A 14981-nucleotide genomic window follows, 5' to 3' on the forward strand; every position below is an offset into this window, starting at 1 on the left:
ATCACCAACAATTTGTCTCCAAACTTCCAGATTTTTCTCTTTGCGGAGCAAATCTGTTGTTTTTCTTAACATAAACAGAGTCACGCAACAGGCCCCACGCTGCCTCCTGATTTTTTTTTTCTCTGCATGTGTTGGGGGTACGGTGTGTTTTGGACAGCTCACACTGCTGTCAGGACCTTTCTATTTCAGTGTCAGGCCCGATTCAGAGGGGTCCTGGGCCGAGGGCTGCGGCCCTGCCCCCACGAGGAAGGAGGGTCATGGGGCTGGTACTGGGGCAGAGGTCCTATCTGCGGAGTGATGACCCCACGTGGGGACAGGGAGGAGGCAGGCAGTGCCCACCAGGGTGGAGAGGGGCTGATAATTGGCCGGATTATCCCGGCGGGGAGGCCTCCTTGGGGAAGCTATTTTTAACTCTGAGAGATGCTGCAGCCACTTCCCTCCCTCTCTTTATTGCCCTTTATTCCTGGGGCCTGCAGGCTTTGCCCGCCTTCCTGGAAGCTCTGTCCCTTTAGAGGCAGGGAGGGATGAAACGCTCCCCCCACATACCATAGAGAGTGGTCCCCACATGGCTCTGCCAGACAGGGTTCTCATGCGCCCCGTTTCAGAAAAGGAGAGAGAGCTTCAGAAGGCTTGAGGGGATTTTGGAGGACTTACTGGTCTTTTTACATCCATTGCCTCCACCAGCAGCCCCTTGAGGCTGTTGGAAATTTCCTAAATTAAAAATGGGATGGTTTTGGCTTATAATAAAAAGCCCAGGGATGCATCTAAGGGGCTCCAAAGACCAGCCCAGATTCTTGTTTCTCTCAATATCTCAGCTCTGCTTTCTCGGGGTGGGTCTCATTTCATGTGGACTCACCCCACGTGGAGGCAAAGGTGTCCCGGGGCCCCTGGACAGCCCCGAAGCCCTGGAAAATACAGCTCCTGCTTTCCTGCCGACCCAGCGAAAGTCCTAGGGCTGATTCTCATCGGCTGGCTTCAATCGTGTCCATTCCTCAACCAGTTGCGGTGATGCTCACAGCCAGACCTCGGTCACTCACCCACCCCTGGGCCCTGGGGCTGCCCCAGGCCCGCAGCAAACATAGGGTAGAGGGTGTGGTGTAGGAGGAGGGAGACCCCAAGAGCAAGGCTCTCAGAAGAGCAGCTTGGATGCGGGCGGACTCTAGCGTCTCGCATGCCTCTAAGTCTCGCCAGGACAGAAACCCTGACACCCAGGCCTGGCCAGGAGATGCCAGATGGAGCACGGCTGAACGTCCTGGCCTGAGCCCTGGCCCTGGCGGCTGCCCTCCGGGCCGCGGTTAGCGCATCCTCCTCCCAGCCGCTGCTCCAGCAGAGGGCGGGGCCGCGGGAGTGCGGGCGCACACACGGGAAATCAGTCAACCGGCCAGCTCCAGGCCCAGCTGATCAATGCCTGCTTCCTGACGGGGCAGGAGGGACTCAGTGTCCTGTTTCCAGGGCCGCCAACCGTTCCTGAGGTTCCGTGTGCCTCAGATCAATACCGCAGGGTCAGCCAGGGGCCCTCGGGCACCTAGGCAGGGGGAGGGCGTGCGTGCATGCGCTGCGCGTGCGCATGTGGGTGCGACTGTGTGCGGGTTCGAGCCACATCCCCACTGTGCTCTGCGGGCAGCCGTGTCCTCTTGGGGCGAGTGCTTCTATCCACCCAGGCGTCATTTCTCTGTGCATCTGCCCGTGGCCTGTGGTGCAGGTTGGCATTTAGCTTGCAGCCTGGTGCCTGCCTGGTGCGTGGTGGGCGTCGACCCTCGTCACCTTTGCTGTTAGTATCATCAGAGTGTCTAGTGACAAAAGGTGTTGAGGAAAGAGACTGGACTGAGGGCGGGGCTGCTGGAACTGGGCTCTGTTCTGAGGCTCCCTGCCTGAGTGACAGATCCTCTTTTCACCTTTCCAGGTAGGGTGTGGACCCGGCTCAGGTGGAAGGCGACCCTACCAGAAGTGCATATCCTGGAACTGGCCAGCACCCAGCCTCCCGCCTGCCTTATGATGGGTGAGGATGGGAGGCCGAGTGAGACCCAGACCCTGGCCGCCTGCCTGGAGGAGGGGGCAAGGCTTGTGCTGACAAACAGCCTGTGATTGCAGGGGCCAGCGTGGCTTTGTGACGGTGCAGGTGGAGTTGGGAGTGGCTATGACAGCCAAGCTGTGCGGAGAGAGGAGGGTGGGAGAACCCTCGTGGCTGAGACGTTCCCGAGCTGGGTCTGTTAGCACTGGTCTGCACTCATGGCATGCCCTTGGTGTGCCAGGTCCTGGCCTGCAGACACGCTTGGAGGACAAGCTCCTGCCCTCCCGGGGGTGCCATGCTGGTGGGGAATACCAGTGAGCCAGACACTTCAGAGAGTGGCCAGCTCGGGAAGAATGCATGCTGGGCACAGCAGGTGAGTCCTGGTGGTCGGCAGGCCTCTCGCGGACATGCCACCGCAGCTGCCCTTTCGTGTAGGGTAGTTTGGAGGGACAGTGTTCCTGACAGAGGCAGGCACCAAGGCCCAGCGACAGAATCAGGCTGCTGGTGTCCAAGGGCCTGGATGGCCAGCCAGTGTGTTCAGAAGAGAGCGGCTGAGGAGAGGTTGTCTGCGGCCTCAGGGACTTTGGCTATCCCTCCTAGAAGGGTGAAACTGGGCGTGCTGAGAGCTCATTTCACATCTTGACAGTGTGAGGACTTGAGGGCCAAAGCCAGGCCAGGGTGTAGGGTGAACAGGGAAAGTCTCAGTGGGCTCTGGGGAGGAGGCATTCCTGGCTGGAAGGAGATGCTGAGACTTTGGGAGCACTGGGTGCAGCTGCCAAGAGGCTGCAGCTCTGGGGCTCCACCACACAGGGCAGCAAACCCAGCCTTTGGGACACCTGCCCTGGACAGCTCAGTGGTCACAGAAGCAACCTCCCCTCTCTGGGCCTTGCTTTCCTGAAAACAAAGGCGGGATTCCAAATGAGCCCAGGAGCTCTTCTGCCTCCTGGGCCTGTGGCTCTGAGGACACTCAGATATGCAAAGGTATCTTGAGCAGCCAGTATGCCCACCCGAGGCTGGGAGAGACTGGGATGCAAACAAGCCTCAGTCCCACTCCTGTCTTGGAGAAACTCCCATCCTGGAGGGGAAGAAAGAATCCGGGATCAAGGGGTAGCCAGGTCCAGGGCACACAATTCAGGGCGTTGGGAAGGTGTGTGCGTGGTGGGACACTCGACTGCTGCTCATCTCCTTGGCTACTCCCATGGCTGTGCCGGGGAAGTTACTGCTCTCACGGCCTCGGCTGTCACTGTCACCGCCATTTCTGTCACTGTCACCGCCATTTTACAGAGAGGGAAGCGAATTGTCAGCAGGGGACGTGTCCCAGGTCCCCTGTTGGGCAGTGTTGGCACTGGGCTCAGTCCATTTGGCCCCGCCTGGCCACTCTCGACACTGCCCCCTCCACGATATAGCGGGCATGATGTCCCCTACTCTGGCTGCAGGCACACCCCGGGAGGGCCGTGAGCCCCTCTGCCCAGGTGAGGAGCCCTGGGGCAGATGTGTGAGCTGCCTAGAGAGAGATCTGCCCACATCCCTGCCTCTCTGTGTCCCAGCCCCTCCTGGAGGGAGGCTGGTGCCCAGTGGCCTGGCAAAGGACCACGCCCTTTGCTTTGAGGGTCCTGTAATGGTTGCTCATGGGTTGCAATTACAATTAAGAGCTGAACTCTGACCCTGCAACTGGGTTGGGAGGGTGGGACATGGAGCCCAAGGACAGTGGCCTAGGGAGTCAGGCTTGCGTCTCTGCTGGGTGACCTTGGGCAAGACACTTGCCCTCTTTGTGAAATGGGTCTGATAATGGCTCTGGGGATGGGAGAGGGGACAGGCTGAGACCTGGCCTGCCTTACAGTGGTGATCTTGGGTGGCGTCCCCTAGGCAGGGGCCCTGTTGGGGGGGACTGGGTGGGTGTGTGTGTTCCAGGCTTGAGGATGCCCTGGGCACAGCCCCTTGTCCCAGGAGCTGTCAGAATCTTAGACCCAGAGGAGCCCTGAAGTGTTCCCATCCATTCCCTTGCCCCTCTTTGGGCCCGCAGAGTAAGGCTTCAAGGGAGGGGTGTCCCAGGCCCCATTCCTCTTGGGATAGCTGAGTGGTCTCTGAAGGTGGGAGCAGGGCTGGTGAGAGGCTTCTTCTGCACTGGCTTGGGCTTCCCCATCTGGGACACAGAGCAGGGGCAGGTGGGGAGCTGAGTCATTTCCCTCCTTGGTCACTTGGAGGGAGAAGGAGGAAGTTTCCTGAGAGCTTTCGGTCCCCTGGGAGGCTGTTCTCCCAGGAGGAGGAGGAAACGAGGACACAGTGTGCCAGGCAGGGCGGGGCGGGGGCTCCAGTCTCCCGCGATGCCCCTTCTTTCTCCACTGCAGGTCTAAGTTGGGGACACACCTGGTTCTGAGTGCTGGCTCCACCATTCGGTAGCTGTGTAATTAAGCAAGTGACCACCCCTCTGTGCCTCAGTTCCTTTATCTGTAAAATGGAGCCAATGAGCTTATCTCCCTCAGAGGGCCACAGTGGTAATGAAATCATTCTAGCTGGGGCTGTAGCACAGAACTCAGCACATATTGAGTGCTCAACTTGACTGTCTGACCCCAGGTCAAGTGCTGAGCGCTTTAGGTATACTGATCTCATTTAATTCTTGCTGCAGCTCCATAAGGATAGTGAGTTGTACTGACAACAGGGAAACGGAGGTGCTAGTGGTGAAGTGACCTGTGTCCGAAGCTAGTTAGCTGAGGAGGTGGGATCCAAACCCAGGGCAGACTGAGGTCAGCGAGTGCTGGCCTGGACTGCACCCACCAGCTGCCTGGGGCCAGGATCCTTGGGCTGGTGGGACCTGCAGATCACTCTGCTCTGAGCTGCCAGCAATCTGGGCGCGGGCCAGAGAGCCGTCCTCCTTGGTTAGAATCCTGCAGCCAGCCTCCCTGCTGTGCAGACACATAATTATATTTCACATTAAAGGGGAAGCTGGAGGCCAAGGGGGCCAAGGAGCCCTTTGAGGCTCATGCTCTGGGCACAGATTGGCCTCCTCGGCCCAATTCTGAGGCCCTAGGGATGAGCTGGGGGTCAGACTGGTGACAAAATGGGGTTTCCCTGGGTCAGTGTCCAGGCGGGCAGGTCTGTCTGCCAGGATGAAAGCCTTGGCCCCCGCGGGAGGCCCAGAGATAGGAGGCCCAGACAATAGGCCTCAGAAGGCTGGGAGGGCAGGGCATTTGGGGACAGGCTAGGAAGAAAGTCTCTGCCTCCAGCGACAGGGGTTGGAAAGAGAAGGGGGTCACATGGGGGACCCGGGTCGGCAGGGAGAGGTCCAGGGAGGAGCACAAAGAAGGCAGGAGATGGGAGAAGTCAAACAGAGCTCCCGATGGAGAGGAGAAAAATGCTGTTAGGGTGGGATGGTGTGTGTAGAGGGGTGTGTGCCTGGTGTGCAGGGGGAAAGGGTTTCGTAGGAATGCACGAGCTTAGAACTGTGTGTGCGTGTGCACACCTGCAGATACCAGCCTGCATGTGCACATATGAGCGTGTGTGCACCTGTGCACCTGCGAACATCATGCATGTATGGGCATGTGTTTTGCATGTGTATATATGACATCCGAGATTGTGTATCCGGCTGTGTGGATGCCTGTTCAAGATTCCCTTGCCTGTATGTTTATGCCTGTGTATGTGCTCGCCATGCACCTGGGTGTGCGCGCGTGTCCCCCGGGGGACGTGCCTGCATGTGTGTGTATGTGTGTGTGCGCGCATGTCCCCGGGAAGACGTGCCTGTGTGTGTGTGTGTGTGTGTGTGTGTGTGTGTGTGTGTGTATGTGTGTGTATGTGTGTCTGCGCGCGCGCGCGCGCGCGTCCCAGTGCGCAAGTGGCTGGCGGTGTGTGTGTAGGGGGCGGCCCGGGACTAGGAGGGGCTCCGGGCCAGGCCGGAGCCGTGGTAGGCGGGTGCAGCGGCGGCGCGGCGCGGGGCTGGCGTGCTCTCCGCGGAGAGTTAGAGGAGTTGCCGAGCTGAGCTCCGGTGGAGCTAGGCGCGGAGCTGGGTGCGCGCCGAGCCTCTGCCTCCCGCCGCCTCCTCGCCCTCCATTCCTCGCTACCCGTCTTCTCCCGGCCACGCCGCCGCTGCTGCCGCCTCCCTGGGAACAGTAGCCGGGGGAGGGGGATTGGTGCGGTCGGAGCCTGAGAGGAGCTGCGGGGCGCCTGGGCGCAGGGGAGCGCGCCGGGCCCTGCCCGGGATCAGATAACAGCCGGCGGGGGAGGGGGTGGGCTGGCCGTGCTCACAGCCGGACCGAGGGACGGACGCCAGCCGCCCCGGCCCGAGCGAGCGCCCAGCGGCCGGGGGCGCCGTCCAGGCGCGCGCCCCCGACCCGTGGCTGGACCCAGGCGATCCACTTAGCGGACCGACTCGCCCCCTCGGCATGGAGCGCCCCCGGGGGCTGCCCTGAAGCGGTGGCGGCAGCGGCGGCGATGCAGCCACCGCGGCAGCTGCCGGGGCCAGGAACGGCCGCCCGGAGCTGGGAGGACGCCGATCGCGCCGCGCCCCGGCCACTGACCGAGGTAAGTGCGCGGCCGCGGGCGCATGGTCCCCCGGGGGCCCGGCCCCAGTTCCCCTCAGGCCGCCCCCCGCCACTAGCCCGGCCTGGAGCGAGCACGAGGTGGTGCAGCAACAGGGAAGGTGGAGCGGGAGGGTGTTTTCTTCCTCTGGTTTTCATTTTTTTCCCTTCCTTGGTGAGACATCGGAGGAAATGCTGACTGTGAGCTTTTCTTTCCCTGCCATGTCTCCGGCTACCACCACAAGGAACTTTGCTCCTGGCTAACCTTCGTCCTGGGGGGCGCTCCGGGAAACTTTGAGGAGCCCTCGGTCCCCCTCTGGCTGGTTTGCACGAGGGGGCTCGGGAGGGAACGTGCGGAAGCGCTCGGGCGCGAGGCACGAGTCTTAGGCTTGACCTTCCCAGAGACCCCGCGATCGAGGTGGGGCTCAGAGGCGGGCGCCGGGGCTATATGAGCCGCCCCGAGAATGCCTCCCGCCAAAGACCTGCGGGTCCCTGGAGTCTTGTCTCTTTCTCACCTCCCATGCTGTAATGGAGTAAAAATATTCTGGAAATGATTCCATGCCAGCGAGTCAGCCAAGTCCAGAGGCTCCCTTTTGCTTTTAGAAGTCGGCCTTGATCTCCGAGGGGATGGCCGCTGGCTGAGAAGCTCCCAGGGTTTCAGGACCAGGGTCCACCCTGCACGCGCACTGCCTCTCCGAGTGCCCTGGGGGAGCGGGGCGGGAATCAGGGACTCTTGGGCAGAGGCCGCTGGGGTGGGGCGCTCTTGGGGGGTTAAGATGGGAGTTGAGGCCCAAGCGAGTGTCTGTGCCTCGTTTTCATCCAGCGGGCACATGTCATGTGAATATTTTGATACCTGTGTTCGGAATGGGGGTCAAAGTGTTTCTTTGGGGACGGTTTTGTTCTGGGAGGTTCTCTGCCTCCTCACAGCCTGGACTCGCTGGGACCTGGGACCTCCCCCTCCCCATTTCCCAGGGGGCGTTCCCATCTCCGAGTGTGGCGCTGCCTGTGGCCATTTCTAGTTTCTTTTTTGCTCCTCTATACTCAAGCTCCAGCCCTGCAATAAAGCGCTGGGGACCTCCTGGCCCCCACATCCGCGCCCCCAAACCCCGGTTCCCAGGCTCCGTTTCCGAGAGCGCCGAGGCGCCCACACACCGCTGAAATCGGCAGCCGCCTTTGGAAGGTGCGAACCCGGAAGGCGTTAGCCTTAGGCCTAGCCTTCGCCCCCTCCGAGGTGCCAGAGGAGGGCCGGTCCCGGGCCGCACGGCTGGACCCCAGCCTCCTTCCGCGGCGCTGCACCTCCGCGGCCCCTCCTCACGCAGCTCCGCCCTGGACCGCCGCCCTGTGGCGGGCGAGGGTCAGGGAGGAGAGGTACATCTCAGCCCTTGGCGCCTATGGAGGCTTGCGCTGTTTTTGAGGGGCACTCCTTCCCGTATTCTAAGAAGAGCCCCTCAGTGTCTGCTGGGGACCCCCCCAAGAGACTTCTCAGCAAAGTCTGCCCCTCAGTTTTCTGGTGACGCCTCCAACAACCAGGGGACCTGAGGTTGGCGGCCCTAGGATGGGGACTCCGCGGGGGCCTGCCATTTGGTGGTGCCACGCCCCCTGAGAGAGAGCAGGGAGTGAGGGGTGAAGGGGCTCACTCGAGCACCCTGGGGATGAGGATGGTGGCTCCAGGGTGCTGGGCTGCAAGGACACCCCTCTTCTCCACCAGAGTGCTGCTGTGGGCATACAGTAGGCACTCTGTAAATGCTGGCTGTTGACTCAGGGCTGGCAGGTAGGGGCTCCAAGTCCCCTATCACCCCCTTTTACCCCTTCCAGAGGAGGGCATGGCTGACACCCCCCTCCCCAGCACCGAAGGGGTGGAGCCTCCTCTGGGAGGGGCAGGACCTGAGCTGTCAGTCCATCTCTGGACACTCCCCCTGCAGCCACTCGGTCAAACACCCAGAGGGTTTCCAGGCTGCCCGAGAGGGGACCCCTCCAGGAATGTGCCTCACTGCGCTGGGAGGAAGAGGTGCCTGGGAGGTGGTGGAGGGGTCTCGCCTAAAGCTACCCTGCGGTGGGTTGTGTTTGGACAGATGCCTTCACCTAGCTCTCCCCACGCGAGAGGCTTACCCCACCAGCCTTCCTGCCCCAGGGCCATGGTGTCCCCATCCCCGGGTCTCCTCGAAGCAGGACAAGGTAACACTGAGTGGCCAAGCAACAGCAAAACAATGATGGCAGTGATCACAGCAGTTGCAGCAGCAGCACCTGCAGCTCTGCAGCACAGGGCCGGTTCTGCCTGTGGGCAGTTTTCTCTGCCTAGCCAGGCCTCCAGTACCCTGGGCCACAGTTGGCAGTACCAAGCATGGCACCCGGAGGACTTGGCATACAGCTGGAGCGGAAGTGACTGCATCATCACTGTCATCAACCTCTGTGGCCCTCGCCAGGTCCCCAGGCAGAAGGCTACTGGTACACACGGTGCCCACCCGGTAGCCACCCTCAGCCCCTGCTCCCACGCCCAGCTCTAGGCTGTGCCCTTCCTCCAACAGGCACAGCTGGTGCCTGTGGCTGGGCCCTGGCCAGGGCATTACTGTGAGAGACCCGTGGGCACGCCTGCCCCTCCCTGGGCCTACCCTTGGAGCCCTGCCTTGGGCTGGCATGGAGGAGAGTCAGGGAGGGGGCAGCTTGCTGGTGACAGGAGGAGTGGAGGTTTGGCCAGCCACATGGGAGGTGCGGTGGGCAAGGGCTTCAGCCCCACAGGATGGCTGTGCCAGGAACTGGCAGTGTGCTAGAGACACGGCAGCAGGGAAAGGCTGAAGATGAAAGAGAGCTGGCCTGAAACTGGGCCGTGTGCAGGTTGGCCAGAGCTTCAGAGGCGCCACAGGGGTGGGGTGGGGAGGCTGGGCAGAGGCAGGTGGGTTTTCCGAGGTGCTGGGCTCAGGGCAGGACCAGAGCCCCTACTGGGCACTGGCCAAGGACCCATCCCTCAGCCAGCTGACTTAATTTCCTAATGGCCTGCCAGTGTAGAGGGTGGCATTACCTCCATTGTGCAGACAGGGATTGGGGGCCCAGGAGGTACTGGAGGCAGCAGCCTGCCAGCCTCAGACCTGGAGCCCTGATGCTTTCCCAGGGGCAGAAGTGCACCTTCCCTCATTCCACAGACACGCCGCTCAGGGGCGCTTGACTGCCAGGCTGGCTTTCTCCCTGCCTTACCACCCTCCCACACAGGGCCTGGGGCCTGCATGCCATCCCAGCTCCTGGGAGTTCTATCCCTAGGACCTCGTGAAGCCCCGGCATACAGTAGCTCAGTAAATGCTCCGCGATTCCATGTCTGGACTGTCTTCCAGCCACAGAGGCCTCGCTGTGCTGGTAAGAACTGTGGGGACTGTGAGTTCTGGGGCTGGAGTTCCCAGACCCTGTTTCCTAGCTGTGACTTTGCGCTGGGGAGACACACAGAAGTGCTTAATAAGTGGACATTGCATGTGGGGAGACCCAGCCCCTTCCCTCAGGGATCTCACTATCTCAGAGGAGACTCTTGGGCAGACTGGCAGGGCAAGAGAGGCAGGGGTTGCAACCGACATCGGGTCACTCTTCCTGGCCTCAGTTCATCATCTGTGAAGTGGGATTGAAAGCCTGGGCCGGGAGGCTCCTGAGAGTGCCCAGGATGGGGCAGCAGGAATGTGAGACTTGGAGTATGCCTCTAGGAGGTGGGCGTGGGGAGGGGCTGGTCTCAGCAGAAATGGACACGTGGAGAGGGGGATCTGGGAAGGAGAAGGTATGAGCGTTTGTGGAGCGGAAGCCTGGGGAACTCATTTCCATCCAGGCTTCCCTTGGACATGTGGGAAACAGGCCCAGGGGAGGGCAGCACTTTGCTGCAGCAGTGGGCCCCGATGCAGGCCTCCTGTTTCCTGGTGCAGCCTCCGTGTCCCCCAACCCCTGCCACCACTGGTGCTCCATAGCTCACGCCTTCCTGCCCGGCTGCTGAAGTGGCAGCATGAGACTGTGGGGACCTTGGGGACCCCCGCGCAGCCCTGTAATTAGCCTTCAGCCATGCATCGTTGGGCATGGCTCCATTTGCTTGGCCAAATAGGAGTGGGAACCCCCTTCTCAGCTGCCCCGGGGAGTAGTTCCTCTGGGGCTGTGCATTAATGCTGTCCTGGAGTCAGTGGGCACAGCCTCCTGATCCTGCCCGACTCCCCACCCACCTGGACTGAGCCCTTCCTCCTGCTTGGGCAGCCAAAGCCTCCCTCTCCTGCCCTCACCTGCAGGCCGGGCCTCTTTGAAGGACTCAGGCTTGGAGAGGGGCCAGGGAAGAAGCAATAAAGATTATGGAGTGGCGGCTTCCACTAGAGCCACTCCAGGTGTTGTTCCTTGAGCACCTACTATGTGTCTGGTGCACTCTGGGTGTCAGGGCCCTCCGTTGATTCCCACCAAACTCCTCCCCGGGGCCCTCAGGGCCCTGTGCAGTCTGGCCTCCCTCCCAGGACTCTTGCTCCCTCCCTGGGGCCACCCTGCTGCCTGCCTCGATGTGCCTCCAACAGAGCAGGCCCGCTCTTACCTCAGGGCCTTTGCACGTGCTGCGGTCTCTGCCTGGAATGCTCTTCCCCAGATCTCTGCACGGCCCCTCCCTCAGTACCTTTATGTCTTGCCCAGATGCCACCCTCTTTATTAGGCCTCCCCTTACTGCCCAGCAGGGCGCTGCAGCCTCCCTTTCCCCCATGGTCCTTTTCCTGCTTTATTTTCCTCTGTAGAACTTTGCGCCTCTGCCACAGTGTCCTTTATTTGCCTGTCTCGTTTATCGTCCATCTCTCCCTTGGAACAGGAGCTCCTATTTTTGGACCTGCTCTACCACAGCTGTGTCCCCAGCACCTAAGCGGTAGGCAGGAGATGGCAGGCACCCAGTACACACAGGGAGTGAATGGGCTGCTTCAGCCATGCGTGGTGCCTGACATGTAGTGAGTGCTTGGTAGCAATGTTAGCTGGCATTGTCAGCCGATTCTGCAGATGAGAAAACTGAGTCCTGGAAAGGTCACGTCATCGTCCTAGAACCGTGGTGCTTGTCTCTGAGCCTTTGGCCTGCCATCTGCCTGGGTGAGCGGGAGGGAGTTGGGGCTTCATTCAGGCCCCCGATCCGGGTGGAGGGCTTGATGTCTGTAACATTGCTGCTTCAAGCTCCAAGCCCTGCTGTGTCCCCTGGCACTTGGCCTGCTGCAGCTCAGGGTGTCCGCATCCCATTCCTTCCCAGGATCACAGGCCATTCCCGTGGTAGATCCCAGCAAACTGAGGCCTGAGGCGTGGGACTGCCATCTCTCAGCTGGTGGCTGACGCCTTTCTCCTGCCTTGGGTACACACTTCTGGAGGGGGCGGCTGTGGAGGGGGACTGGCAGGGAGGGGACAGTGTTTCTGTTTCTTGCCCGGTTAAACATTCTAGACTCCCAATGGTCATTGAGTTTCATGTCAGTGCATTTCACCTCGCCTTTCCAGTCTTTTTTTTGAACATGACACTCAGGTTTTAAAATTTTTAAAAATGTTTACAATTTGCAGTGGTCAACTCCCGTGGCTTTAGTGAGCAGCGGCGATCACCTCTGAACTGTAGAGACTGGAATGCTCTCTGCTTGCCTGAGCACGGCCTGGCCCTCCTCCCCTGGAAGTCCATGTTGCCTCAGAAAAGACGGGGCTGGTGGCTCCATTTGTGGGGAGCAGACAGGTTCTGGACCTGGGCCTCAGCCAGGTGTTCCCTGTCGGCCAGGTGTACCCAGACCAGGTGTGCCAGGACCAGGGGTGCCGGGACGGGGCCTTGTCTCCTGTGGCTCACCTGGGGAGTAGGGGCAGAAAAGGACACCAGGTAACGAGGACCAGCAGCAGGGATCCTTCGCAGCCCTGCCTGCCTGCCCCCACCCCAGACGGTGTACAGGAGGGTGCAACAGGACACCTTCATCATGGGAGCCGGCATCCTGAGGCCTGAGAGGGTCCCCACAGCCCGAGGTCACACGGTTCCCAGTGGAAGCCTGGGGCGCAGCCTTGAGGCCACAGACCCTCTGTCCCTGAAGCTTCCAGGCAGCTGTTTGGGAACTTGGCAGGGGAGGGGCCCGGAAGGAGGGAGCGTGTGAAGACTGGGGTGTGTATGACAGAGAGGCTGAAAGGCTGGGGGCAGGAGAGGTCACAGGGGATGGAGTAGCCTGGTGGCCGGAGATGTGTCCTCGCCCCTGCCCGCCCCAATTGCTCCAGCTGCAGCCGGCCCGAGCTGGCGGCTCCAGGCCTGCAATTCTCCAGCACTTAAAGCAAAAATAAATCGCTGCCAGCAGCTGGCGTTCTGTGTGGCAGCAGCCGAGCCGCCCCCGCCCCGACCCTCTGCCTCAGGGCTCCTGGTTCCAGGCCAAGCCAGGCTTCCATTCAGGCCTGGGGCACTGAGGCCAGGGAGGGCCCAGGGGAGCTGGGCGTGGCCCAGAGGGGGCGGGTCCTGGCATGATCACAGGGAGGGCAGAGGCAGATGGACAGCTGGGGCTGCAGGGGTGCTGGGATCTGGGGCAGGTTGGGGGTGCTCAAAAGTGGGGCTTCCGACAGTTTTGGGTCTTGAGGAAATAGGGGCTGGGGGGGCAAACTCAGGGGTCACAGCCACCTGTTTGGCCCTGGGGATCCCCATTCACAAGCCACCCCCAACCTGTCCCCTGGGTGCCCCTTTCTTTCCATCCCCTCCCTTCCCTTCCTAGAGAATCCTAGAGGTCCTGACTTGTCAGGTATTTGTGTGGTGGGCTCTGAGGATGTAGGATTTTGGCCTCATTCCTGAGCTCAGCAGGTGGCTGGGGACGTGGCCTGCACCAGACCCCTTCCTGGGGTGCTGACATCTCAGTGGGTGGGGCAGGATGAAATAGACAAGAAACACATGAGGCATCACAGACGTTGTCATGTTTTGTTGACTATGACAGTTTTTAATTCTGAGAGTGTTATGCACTCACAGTAAAGTGATAAACAATTGTAAGGGGAAAAGTGAATCTCTCCTCCTCACCCCCTGCCTCCCCCACCCCCAAGCTTCATGTCCTTGCCATGACCATCACTGGAGAGCCTTCTGGGTTTCTCAGAGCTTATGCAGATGTGAATATGTAAACGGAGGCATAGAAACGTGCTAACATCGAAGTTGCCTTTGCTTTTTCATTCACGTGGGATCGCTGCATACCTGTCATGGCGTCCCCTGCACCATGCGTGCTGATGTGTGGTGCCCATGCCGACTGGACCCGGGGTCTCAGCCTGTCTTCCTGGGCATGGATTGAGGGCTGAGTCTTGGGACCGTAGGATCTTTGTGGTGTCTGAATGCACAGAGCCACCGAAGTCCGTGAGTCATGGGTTCTTTTCCTTGTCGTCTTAGCTGCGTTGAGACAGATCCTGGAATTGCAGAATTGGTGCTTTAGGAACCAGGAGAGGCGCTGAGTCCTTGCCTGGGTGCCTCCTTCCTCGGATCCCTCTGGCAGTTGGGATAATCCAGATCTCCTGCCTCCATCCCCAGAGCTCAGAGGGTCTGGGGGACTTGGGAGTCACAGCCCAGCCCCGGCTGCAGTCAAGTCCCACAGGGCTTTGGGACCTCTGGGCGAACCTGGCTCCCATGCAGGGCAGACTAGACACGGAGCTCCGAGGGGCTCTCACTGCTGCTCCAGCTGGGATCCTTGCCTCTCCTGTTCCCTTAGCCTTGACTTCCTGGAAGCAGGGTCACCTGCTCCTTTACTGTCTTCAGGCTGAGCAGGCCTCTGTGTGGGGAATGTCACTTTGACCTGTCTCTAAGCTTCCACATCAGTGCTTGTCCCCGCTTTGTCATTCCTCGGAACCTGGCCTGAGACGCATCAGGAGGGTCCCACCTTGCTCCACCAGGTCCCCTTATTAGAAAGGATCTGATACACCAATTGGGAGAGTGACCAGTCTGTGGTCACTCTCAGCATCTGTGTCAGTGTCTGTGGGGATCACATACTGATCCCTGGTCCCCTTCTTTTATAAACCTCAGTTTCCCTGTTTATGAAATGGGCAGACAGTCCAGTCCCATGTCTGGGCATCCGTTCTCTTCTCCCCTCTGGGCTTGGACCCTGCAGGCAGGACAGGGCATCTTCCTGGCCTCCCTGCTCCCCACTCTGCTGTGTGGCCGGAGGCTCAGCCCTGCCATTACCTCGGCCTGCTGGGCTGCAAGCTGTCAGCAGCACCTGCCCAGCCAGAGCAGCCAGGTCCCTCCCCAGGCCCTGGGAGTCTTGAAGACCGCTGGAAGCAGTGCCCCAGGAGCAGCCATAGAGTGGCGCAGGCCCTCCGGGGGGAGTGGTTTTGTAACAGAGGAGACCCTGCTGCCCTCTTCTTCTCCTCTTCGGGGTGGAGGCTGGCCTGGGCCCTGGCACAGCCTCCGGGCCACCCAGGGGTCTTGGCCTCCATCCCACAGTGGACGCCCTGACCCCGCAGCTCCAGGGCTCATGATCAGGGTCTTGGTGGCCTCTGAACCAGCTGCGGCTGGG

The 14981-nt window shown here is 60.7% G+C and overlaps 1 protein-coding gene across 4 annotated transcripts in view; it reads left to right on the top strand.

The window, feature by feature from the left end:
* Positions 1 to 6321: 6321 nt before the first annotated feature.
* The window catches only part of KCNJ12 (potassium inwardly rectifying channel subfamily J member 12), a 43124-nt gene continuing 34464 nt past the window's right edge, over positions 6322 to 14981 (top strand). For all 4 annotated transcript variants that reach the window (XM_037732108.1, XM_037732109.1, XM_017510574.1 and 1 more), the window contains exon 1: positions 6322 to 6526. The gene's annotated coding sequence lies outside the window, so the exon portion shown is untranslated. The remainder of the gene's footprint in view (positions 6527 to 14981) is intronic.

The sequence above is a fragment of the Cebus imitator genome, unplaced genomic scaffold, assembly GCF_001604975.1.
Source record: "Cebus imitator isolate Cc_AM_T3 unplaced genomic scaffold, Cebus_imitator-1.0 Scaffold441, whole genome shotgun sequence".
In the NCBI taxonomy this organism is placed as follows: domain Eukaryota; kingdom Metazoa; phylum Chordata; class Mammalia; order Primates; family Cebidae; genus Cebus; species Cebus imitator.